Source organism: Bombina bombina, chromosome 6 (genome assembly GCF_027579735.1).
Source record: "Bombina bombina isolate aBomBom1 chromosome 6, aBomBom1.pri, whole genome shotgun sequence".
NCBI lineage: Eukaryota > Metazoa > Chordata > Amphibia > Anura > Bombinatoridae > Bombina > Bombina bombina.
In genome coordinates, this window is record NC_069504.1 from 577,245,744 (window position 1) to 577,258,243 (window position 12,500).

The following is a 12,500-nucleotide window of genomic DNA, read 5'->3' on the forward strand; positions in this document are numbered from 1 at the left end:
GTAAATTAGAAAGTTGCTTAAAATTACATGCTCTATCTCAGTGATTTTCAACCTTTTTTTTGCCACGGCACACCACCATCCCAAAATTTTACAAAATCACACATTGTAGCCTAATACAGCATATATACAGTATATATATATATATATATATATATATATATATAAACAATTTAGTAAATTCAATTCAATTAAGCTTAATTAGCATGACAGTCACTACAACTGTATTGCCAAAGCTAGAGGAACAATAATAATCAAAAGTTCCACGTATTGAGGCTGTTAGGGGGTACCAGTGATGAAAATAAATTCTTAGCTGATATGCAGTAGTTCCATGCAAGTAAAAGTTCTGCTTGTTAGAGCAGTAAGCAGTGCACAAGTATTTAGCCCAAAAGCAGAAACTACTGGGGCCCAAGCAATCCTAATGTTAAAGTCCCTAAGCCTTGGGGGCTCCAGTATAAGAGTTTCACAATCAGTGTAGGATAAGCATAAATATGGGGCCCACAAAAGAGCATCAGGGCTTGGCAATCAGGCAATGATGAGAGTAAACAAAAAAATTACAAAAGTTAAGCCCGGAAGACAAATGGCATAAAATGCATATGATGGTAAACAGAAAGGTCTCACCCAGTTAAAGCAGATGTTTTCTTCTCTATGCTGGAACGATATAATTAATATCCAGGGCAATTCTCCTTGAGCTTGAGAATCCAGTAAGGGGAGGTGAGTGGATCTGTAAAACTGTGACTGTCGGAGTGTGTAGGCCACAATTGATCAAAAGACCTCCGCAGACACAGAAAGAAAATGGCGGCCGTTCCCGCCACTTCGGCCCACTCTCCTCTTTTCTTCAAGGCGACTATCAATCCGGACTCCGGTAAGTAACACATACCTCCTGCCCAGTTACCCAGTTCGGAAGCTTGGGAAAAAGTGAATGTAGGCTCCTAGGCCTCAGAGTAGGCCGCGGTGATATGTGAGCCGTCGATCCCTGGCACTAACAGGCCTCCGCAACAGGGAGGGGAGAAGAAAAAAGGACTGCAGCTGTTTGCTTGACCTCCGGAGCAGAGCTCCGACCCTCCGGAGTGTTGTATATCTTTTTATTAGATCTCTCAGTAGTCCTTGTGGCTATCGTAGCAGATAGCAGATGCCTTCAAATACATGTGCCACCACCCAAATGCGCACTGGCTTGGCGGGTCTTCTCTTGCTCAGATCTCCTTGATAGGAACTTTTGTAATGCAGCTGAGGTGAGTGAAATATCCGGAGCGGAGCCCTGACCCTCAGGAGAACTGGGTGGGAGTTGAGAGAGTCCCTGTGTGTTTGGATGAGGGCGTAGGGTAGCAGCAACTACCGGCTTCTGTCCGCTTCAGGAGTGCACTTAAGCAAGAAGGGACCAATTCACAGTGGCACACCTAACGATCTCTCATGGCACACTAGTGTACCGCTTCACAGTGGTTGAAAATCAGGGTTATTTTATATATTAAAATTTGTGGGTATTACTATTAACTAGCACACTCCGGTAATCCATTAGAAATGTCAGTTAGTGAGTACATGAACTGGCAGCCCTTTATTTTGGCTGCTGAAAGATGCTTATAATGGTGGAGAAATACAATAATTAAAATAGAAAAATGCCGGATAAGCAGTTCGTTTTACTAAAAATGTGCTCACTTTTAATAAAAATAATTTTAATAGATGACCTTTTAATGGCCAGCAAAACATTCTTTTAACAGTGGGATTCAATCACCCTGTGAATGTTGTTCCACACAGAGAAACTGCTAATAATAAAGACATTTTGCATATTATGCTATTTATATTGTTCTATATTCAATTTGTTGTGAAAACCTTTCACAATGTTTGGCAAGCTTTACTTTCTATTCATTGGAATGCAGTTTGATAGGCATTTTTGCAGAATGTTTAATAGAAACTATTGTTGCTGTTCATGTTGCTTATAGCATATTCCCTTGTCATGACCTTGTATTTTATTTTGCTGAGCCCGCAATGTGATAAAATAAACCAATATAAATAATGTCAGCATTGCTGCTGAGATGTGACCCCATGAACCAAAGCAAAACAGAATAATGGTAGCATCATTCTTTTTGTGAACTGTATTTTTCTATTAGGCAATATCAAGAAGAGTGTGTATATATATAGTCAAACATATGTGGATACTCCTACTAATTATTTAGCACAAATCTCAATGGACACACATTAGCAGTACAGTGGGTTGTATTGATGACAACATTGACTTTAAAGGGATAGTCTCGTAAAAATTAAACTTTCATGATTCAAATAGGGCATGCAATTTTAACAACTTTCCAATTGACTTTTAGCATCAAATTTGCTTTGTTCTCTTGGAATTCTTTGTTAAAATCTAAACCTAGGTAGGCTCATATGCAGATTTCTAAGCCTTTGAAGGCCGCCTCTTATCTCTGTGCATTTTGACAGTTTTTTTACAGCTAGACAGCACTAGTTCATGTGCGCCAAATAGCTAACATTGTGCTCACTCCTGTGGAGTTATTTATGAGTCAACACTGATTGACTAAACTGAAAGTAAGTCCGTCGAAATAACTGAAATAACAGGGTAGTCTGCAGAGGCTTATATACCCGGTAATCACAGAGATAAAAAGTATATTAATATAACTGTGTTGGCTATGGAAAACTGTGGAATGGGTAATAAAGGGATTATCTATCTTTTTAAACAATAAACATTTTGGAGTAGACTGTCCCTTTAAATGTGGCACTGCCATAGGATGACACAAGTAATTTATGCTCTACTAGATCTGCCCCAGTAACTGTAAGTGCTATTATTGTGAAGTGAAAGCTTCTAGGAGCAGCCCAACCACAAAGCAGTGGAAAGGTGTTCTCTTGAGTGGTGAATCATGCTTAACTATCTCTTGATGGAAGATTCTGGGTATGGTGGATAACAGGAGAAAGCTACCTACTGAAATGCATAGTACCTACTGTAAAGTTTGGTAGAGGAGGGATAATGGTTAGATGAGTTTGGTGTGGAGGAACTGGAATGGCATGCACAAAGCCTTGACCTCAACCCCATTGAATACCTTTGGGATGAATGAGAACACTAATTGTGTCTAACATCAGTGCCTGACCTTGTGCTCTTATGGCTGAAAGGGAACACTAAAATTATGTAGAAAGTATTCCAAGAACTGTTGAGGCTGTTATAGCCAAAAATAGGGGGGGGGGGCACTTCATATCAATGCCCATGGTTTTGGAATGGGATTTCAAACAAGCTCATATAGGTGTGATGATCAGGTGTCCATATACCTCCTGAATAGAATTTAAAAGGTACATAATGATCTCTGGCTATATAATTCTAAACTGTTTAACTTTTGAAAATGGTGGTGCTTGATATGATATTTCTAACAACTTTGTTTTTATACCAAATTTCTGATCCAGTGTTAAAGGGACAGTATACACAAATTTTCATATAACTGCATGTAATAGACACTAATAAAAAGAAGAATATGCACAGATACTGATCTAAAAATCCAGTATAAAACCTTTTAAAAACTTACAGATAGATTATGAGTTTTGAGCGCTTAGGGATTTTAACGACCGCCACAAAAGCGGCATTATTTCACCTCCCTATAACGCTGCTAATACAGGTTTAAAAAAAAGCAGGCTTGTGCGGGTGATATGGTGGCGTTGAGCTCCATACCGCATCGAAATCAAGCGCTGCTTTGACGTGCTCGTGCACAATTTCCCCATAGACATCAATGGGGAGAGCCGGCAAAAAAAAAAGCCTAATACCTGCGATCACAGAATGAAAAGCTCCGTAACCCAGCCCCATTGATGTCTATGGGGAAAGAAACAGTTACGTTTAAACCTAACACCCTAACATAAACCCTGAGTATAAACACCCCTAATCTGCTGCCCCCGACATAGCCGCCACCTACATAGTTATTAACTCCTAATCTGCCGCCCCCGATATCGCCGCCACCTACATACAGTTATTAACCCCTAATCTGCCACCCCGATATCACCACTAAATAAATCCATTAAACCCTAAACCTAACACTAACCCTAACGTAACCCTAACTCTAACGTAACCCTAACCCTAACACCCCCTAACTTTAACATAATTTAAATAGAGCTAAACTAAAGTTACAATTATTAACTAAATAATACCTATTTAAAACTAAATACACATTTACCTGTAAAATAAAACCTAAGCTAGCTACAATATAACTAATAGTTATATTGTAGCTAGCTTTGGTTTTATTTTTATTTCACCGGTAAGTTTGTATTTATTTTAACTAGGTAGGCGAGTTAGTAAATAGTTATTAACTATTTAATAACTACCTAGTTAAAATAAATACAAATTTACCTGTGAAATAAAACCTAACCTGCCTTACACTAAAACCTAATATTACAAAAAAAATAAAGACTAAAATTACTAGAAATAACTAAATTATATAAAAAAATGATCCACTTACAGTTCTTGAAGTCCCGCTTGAAGGATCCATCCAGCCAGCGAAGTCCTAATCTATTAGAGCTGCTAAAATCCTATTGGCTGTTCCAATCAGCCAATAGTATGAGAGCTTAATACTATTGGCTGATTGGAACAGCCAATAGGATTTTTGCAGCTCTAATCCTATTGGCTGATTGGAACAGCCAATAGGATTTTAGCAGCTCTAATCCTATTGGCTGATTGGAACAGCCAATAGTATTTTAGCAGCTCTAATCCTATTGGCTGAAAGATTTCAATCAGCCAATAGGATTAGAGCTGCTAAAATACTATTGGCTGTTCCAATCAGCCAATAGGATCAGAGCTGCTAAAATCCTATTGACTGTTCCAATCAGCCAATTGGATTGAGCTCTCATCCTATTGGCTGATTGGAACAGCCAATAGGATTTTAGCAGCTCTAATAGATTAGGACTTCGCTGGCTGGATGGATCCTTCAAGCAGGACTTCAAGAACTGTAAGTGGATCGTTTTTTTATGTAATTTAGTTATTTTTGGTAATTTTAGTGTTTTTTTTTGTAATGTTAGGTTTTAGTGTAAGGCAGGTTAGGTTTTATTTCACAGGTAAATGTGTATTTATTTTAACTAGGTAGTTATTAAATAGTTCATAACTATTCACTAACTCGCCTACCTAGTTAAAATAAATACAAACTTACCAGTGAAATAAAATTAAAACCTAAGCTAGCAACAATATAACTATTAGTTATATTGTAGCTAGCTTAGGTTTAATTTTACAGGTAACTTTGTATTTAGTTTTAAATAGGTATTATTTAGTTAATAATTGTAACTTTAGTTCAGCTCTATTTAAATTATGTTAAAGTTAGGGGGTGTTAAGGTTAGGGTTACGTTAGGGTTAATGTTAGGTTTAGGGTTTAATGGATTTATTTAGTGGTAGTGATGTGAGAGGCCAGAGGTTTAGGGGTTAATAACTATATGTAGGTGGCAGCGATATCGGGGGTGGCAGATTGGCGGCAATATCGATGCAAGGGACGACATCTTGGATGATGTCACTTGCATTGAAGTTCCAGTTTACGGCAGTGACCGTATAAAGAGGATGCTCCGTGTCAGATGTCTTCAGGATGGACGCGCTCTGCGCCGGATGAATAAAGATAGAAGATGCCTTCTGGATGAAGACTTCTTGCCGCCTGGATGAGGACTTTGCAGGCTTGATGGATCCTTCAAGCGGGACTTCAAGAAATGCAAGTGGATCATCGGGGTTAGTGTTAGGGTTTTTTAAGGTTTTTTTGGGTGGGTTTTAGTTTTGGGTCTGGGCATATAAAAGAGCTAAATGCCCTTTCAAGGGCAATGCCCATACAAATGGCCTTTTCAGGGCAATGGGGAGCTTAGTTTTTTTTAGATAGTTATTTTATTTGGAGGGGTTGGTTGTGGGGGTGGTGGGTTTTACTGTTGAGGGGTGTTTGTATTTTATTTACAGGTAAAAGAGCTGATATCTTTGGGGCAATGCCCCACAAAAGGCCCTTTTAAGGGCCATTGGTAGTTTATTGTAGGCTAGGGTTTTTATTTTGGGGGAGGCTTTTTTATTTTGATAGGGCTATTAGATTAGGTGTAAAAAAAAATTATTTTTGATCATTTGTTTCTTATTTTTCGTAATTTAGTGTTTTTGTTTTTCTGTAATTTAGTTTTTTTTGTAATTAGATACTTTTTGTAATTTTTAGAGTAGTGTTAGGATTTTTGTAATGTGTAGTTTAATTTAATTGGTAGTTAGTTCAATAATAGTTTAATAATTATCTTAGTTTACTTGTTAGTTTAAAATTATTTTATTTAATTTGACAGGTAAGTTTAGGGGTTAATAGTTTATTTTAGTATATTTAATTGGGGGCTTTCGGTTTAGGGTTTAATAGTTTATTTAAGTATATTTTGTTGTGGGGGCTTGCGGTTTAGGGGTTAATAGGTTTATTATAGCGCCGGTGTTGGTGGGCGGACGGCAGATTAGGGGTTAATTATATTTAAATAGTGTTTGTGATGCGGGAGGGCAGCGGTTTAGGGGTTAATAGGTTTATTATAAGTGGTGGGGCGGAATAGGGGTTAGCACATTTTAATAGTGGTGGCAATGTCCGGAGTGGCAGATTATGGCAGATTAGGGGTTAATAACTTTATTATAGTGTTTGCAATGCGGGAGGGCCTTGGTTTAGGGGTTAATCGGAGTTTATAAGTGATAGTGTACTTTTTAACACTTTAGTTATGAGTTTTATGTTAAAGCTTTGTAACGTCAAACTCAAAACTACTGACTTTAGATGGCGGTACGGATATTGTGGTTATAGAGTGTACTGCTCACTTTTTGGCCTCCCAGGCAAACTCGTAATACCAGCACTATGGGAGTCCCATTGAAAAATTACTTTTTTAAAAGTGCGGTACTGACGTTGCGTGACGGCCAAAAGGTGTGCGGTACAGCTATACCGACAAGACTTGTAATAGCGGCGTTAGGGAAAATTAAATGTTATGGGCCATAATGATGCTATTTGACTCATAATGCAAAACTCGTAATCTAGCTGTTAGAAGCTCCCAGTTTAGCACTGTTGATGAGGTTAGGCTGGGACACCCAGTGAAAGGGGCTGAGAAAGCAGGAAGAGCAGACACTTCCCCCTTCCCCTGCACATGAAGAGACCAATTACACTAAAAAGAGAAAGCAGGAATCTGTAGACTTCAGTCTACATCTGATACTTTGGCACATGGTTTGGAGTCTTAAAATCAGCACAAAGTTATTTAAAAATAAGCAAATTTGTACATTGTTACAAAAACACTTCTAGATGGGCTATATAAATGGATTATCTACAAAACACTATGCAAAGAAATATCTAGTGTACAATGTCCCTTTAAGAGTTCAGCAATATTTACTGTACATTTTTGTGCAGTACTGATAATTTAGTGCAACACATTCTATTTAGAAATATATATTGCAGACTCTCAGAATACGACAGTCAGTTCTTATGTGTAAGTGTCTTTGTCTTCCAGTGATATTTATTCTTATACCAGTAAGCTTCCTTCATTAACCAGAGGTGTATTACACACACATAGTTCCTCATACATGTGAAGAACATTGGAGGATGGTTTACTTGTTTATATATATTGTTTTGTTTGCATTGGTAGTTATGAGCATAACCTTCTCTTTTACTATGATAAGTCTCCCTATCAAATGTCTTTCCTATACTTAAGTCTTCCAGGAGGAATTTTAAGTGGTTTTCTTCTACAATACCACTTTAAATTCCTAGCATCATTCAGGAGGAGGGCACCTGTCGGAGGATGAATGGGGGAGTTATAGCCGTATTACAGCTGAGATATAGCTATGGCTGACGTCAAGCCTATGATTTGTTCTTGAGGCCCCGTGTTCCGAGAAAGGGAGGTCATTATTTCGCTAATCACTATCAGTGCTGAGTTCATACTGGAGTGAGTACAATTATATATCACCTTTTACTGCAAAAAGGGTAATTTAAATAGCATGTAGAGTAGGTAACAGTTACATGCAACTAAGATAGTTTTGTCCTTCAATAGAGGAAAGGTGTGATATTCACTATACCTTTTGGCAACAAAAAAAGAAAGAAAAAGTCTAAAAGGACAGTCAACACCAGAATTGTTGTTGTTTAAAAAGATAGATAATCCCTTTATTACCCATTCCCCAGTTTTGCATAACCAACACTTATATTAATACACATTTTACCTCTGTAATTACCTTGTATCTATGGCTCTGAAAACTGTCCCCTTTTTTTTAAGTTTTTTTGACCGACTTGTATTTTAGCCAATAAGTGCTGACTCCTTGGTAACTTCACGTCCGTGAGCTCAATGTTATCTATAGGACACACATGAACTAACGCCTTCTAGTGGTGAAAAACTGTCAAAATGCATTCAGATTAGAGGCAGCCTTCAAGGTCTAAGAAATTAGTATATGAGCCTACCTAGGTTTAGCTTTCAAACTAAGAATCCTAAGAGAACTAAGCAAATTTGATGATAAAAGTAAATCGGAAAGTTGTTTTAAAATGACATGCCCTAGGAGTCCCGGGTGAGAAGTCTCAGCACAGGACACATAGCGCTTACTCTGTGAGTCCCCATCCAGAGCCGTTGGTGGAGGTTCCCGTGCCGAAGTCCTGTGTCCTAGAGCGGCTAGCTGATTGAGCGTGGTACGCTACCGGAGCTCCCGGTGGGCATCAACATCACATAGTGCTATTGGTACAGGGTTTCTTTAAAGTCTACAACTTACCATTGTTGTGCCTCAAGGGAAAGGAGTAGGGAGCTGGCTCAAGTTCTTGCTGACAGGTTCCCTACTCCCACAGGTGCTGCGTGAGGGGGGCCCGATAGCCTGCTCCTGCTGAGGATTCATTATCTGTTCTCCCAACACTGCTAAGATTGCAGATGTTTATCTTACAGAGGGCTACAACAGAGGTGGAGTACACCCCGCACTGTGGCCGCATGAGATGCGGTTCCCCCTGTGACTGTGCGTCCATCTGATGTCTGTAAGATCCTCTTGGAGGTAACGGGGGGAATCCTTGGTATAATAATGCCTTTCTACGAAGGATGTTACTATCTGGTTCAAATATTACAGCTCCTCCTTCTACCCACTGATGCTGCGTGAGGATGGGTATTAGCTGGACCTACCTTAGCCTTAATTCTTACCTCTGACTGTCTGACGCCCCCTGCGACTCGTGCAGGCTTATTGTATTTACGACTGAATCTGGAACTCTGGTTGGAACTGCTATCAGTAGTGTTTTGCTGCCCTATCTCAGTTGAACAGGATCCTTCTACTACAAATATTATTCCATACCAGGCTGGGGATATAACTGCTCCTATGGAACACTTCATTGTCCCCTGGCACTAAGGAAAAATAGGAAAAATATTCTCATAATGATTATATTAGCTACCTTTGCTTTTCTTTTTAGACCGATGCCCTTACAGATACCCTGCTGTGATAACAGTATTTTTTTCTGATAGAAGAATTAGGCCTAGAAAGAGACGAAAGGATAAAGGGGACTGTTTGTAAAGCAAGCATTTACTTTTTTAGTGGACTGCTCCATTTATAGATTGAATTGGATAAAAACATCTAAGTACAAGAGCAAATATTCTTACGTGTACAGGGTATTTCTATGCTCCTCTAAACCTTTATACTGTAACAAATTACCCTTTTTTTCTTTCCTAATTACCCTTTTTTTCCCCCTAGTTTTACTAGGCTGCAATGGTTTAATGGGGTAAAGGGAGCTTGGAAAAAGGATTGTTTATATGCCTTCTTATTAACAATACAATTTAACTGCGCTCTTGTGATAAGAAATATATATTTAACCCCTTAATGACCACAGCACTTTTTCATTTTCTGTACGTTTGGGACCAAGGCTATTTTTACATTTCTGCGGTGTTTGTGTTTAGCTGTAATTTTCCTCTTACTCATTTAATGTACCCACACATATTATGTACCGTTTTTCTCGCCAATAAATGGACTTTCAAAATATACCATTATTTTCATCATATCTTATAATTTACTATAAAAAATGTATAAAATATGAGGAAAAAATGGAAAAAAAACACACTTTTTCTAACTTTGACCCCCAAAATCTGTTATACATCTACAACCACCAAAAAAAACATATGCTAAATAGTTTCTAAATTTTGTCCTGAGTTTAGAAATACCCAATGTTTACATGTTCTTTGCTTTTTTTGCAAGTTATAGGGCAATAAGTACAAGTAGCACTTTGCTATTTCCAAACCACTTTTTTTCAAAATTAGTGCTAGTTACATTAGAACACTGATATCTTTCAGGAATCTCTGAATATCCATTGACATGTATATATTTTTTTTTAGAAGACATCCCAAAGTATTGATCTAGGCCCATTTTGGTATATTTCATGCCACCATTTCACCGCCAAATGCGATCAAATAAAAAAAATTGTTCACTTTTTCACAATTTTTTTCACAAACTTTAGGTTTCTCACTGAAATTATTTACAAAAAACTTATGCAATTATAGCATACATGGTTGTACATGCTTCTCTGGGATCCCCTTTGTTCATAAATAGCAGACATATATGGCTTTGGTTTTGCTTTTTACTAATTAGAAGGCTGCTAAATGCGACTGCGCACCACACGTGTATTATGCCCAGCAGTGAAGGGGTTAATTAGGGAGCATGTAGGGAGCTTCTAGGGTTAATTTTAGCTTCAGTGTAGTGTAGTAGACAACCCCAAGTATTGATCTAGGCCCATTTTGGTATATTTCATGCCACCATTTCACCGCCAAATGCAATCAAATTAAAAAAAACGCTAAATTTTTCACAATTTTAGGTTTCTCACTGAAATTATTTACAAACAGCATGTGCAATTATGGCACAAATGGTTGTAAATGCTTCTCTGGGATCACCTTTTTTCAGAAATAGCAGACAAATATGACTTTGGCTTTGCTTTTTGGTAATTAGAAGGCCGCTAAGTGCTGCTGCGCATCACACGTGTATTATGGCTAGCAGTGAAGGGGTTAATTAGGTAGTTTGTAGGGAGCTTGCAGGGTTAATTTTAGCTTTAGTGTAGAGATTAGACTCCCACCTGACACATCAGACCCCCTGATCCCTCCCATACAGCTCCCTTCCCTCCCCCACCCCACAATTGTCCCCGCCATCTTAAGTACTGGCAGAAAGTCTGCCAGTACTAAAATAAAAGTTTTTTTTTTTAAAAAAAATAAAATGCATATTTACATATGCTACTTTGTAGGATCCCCCTTAGCCCCCAACCTCCCTGATCCCCCCCAAAACAGCTCTCTAATCCCCCCCCTCTGCCTTATTGGGGGCCATCTTGGGTACTGGCAGCTGTCTGCCAGTACCCAGTTTGCAAGAGAAATGTTTTTTTTTTTTTAATTGTTATGTACTTTTTCTGTAGTGTAGCTTCCCCCCCCAGACCAATCCCCCACCCCTTCCCCCCCCAGACCAATCCCCCACCCCCTGACTAATATATTTTATATACAGATATACTATTTTAAAACTTTTAATACATCTTTTTTCTGTAGTGCAGCGGTTCCCACCCGCTCCCTCCCCGTGCACGCGCCTGCCCTCCCGTGCACGCGCGCGCGTCCGTGCGCGCCCCCGATGACCCCCGCCCCCGATCCCGCCCCCCTACACATCATCAGGGCCATCGATGGCCGCCACCCGCCTCCCGAACCGGCTCCCACCCACCAACGAATTTAGCCGGTGATGTCTGGTGCAGAGAGGGCGACACGTCCTCGGTCATTAACTGTATTTTTTTTGAGGACGTGTGGCGTACGTCCTTGGTCGTTAAGGGGTTAAAGTGATAAATTAGGCACAATTTTACAAAAAATCTTCTTGAGAATCTAGCTCAATTATTTCTGCTAAATCTCAGAACTGCTGACATACGGCTAGATTACGAGTTTTGCGTTAAGGTAAAAAAGCAGCGTTAACAGGTCCTAACGCTGCTTTTTTACGCCCGCTGGTATTACGAGTCTTGTAGGTACAGCTGTACCATACACTTTTTTGGCCTTACCGCAAATCAACTTAAGTAAATTTCGTAAAGGCTTTTTTCAATGGGACTTCCATAGCGCCGGTATTACGAATTTGCCTGGGAGGCCAAAAAGTGAGCGGTACACCCTCTACCACCAAGATTCCTAACGCATTTTAAAGTCAGTAGTTATGAGTTTTACGCTACAAAGCTGTAACATAAAACTCATAGCTAAAGTGCTAAAAAGTACACTAACACCCATAAACTACCTATTAACCCCTAAACCGAGGCCCTCCCGCATCGCAAACACTAAAATAAAATTATTAACCCCTAATCTGCCACTCCGGACATCGCCGCCACTAGAATAAACATATTAACACCTGAACCGCTGCACTCCCGCCTCACAAACACTAGTTAAATATTATTAACCCCTAATCTTCCGCCTCTAACATCGCCACCACCTACCTACATTTATTAAACCCTAATCTGCCGCCCCCAATGTCGCTGCCACCTGCATTATACTTATTAACCTCTAATCTGCCGCTCCGGACATCGCTGCCACCTACATTATACCTATTAACCCCTAATCTGCTGCCCCCA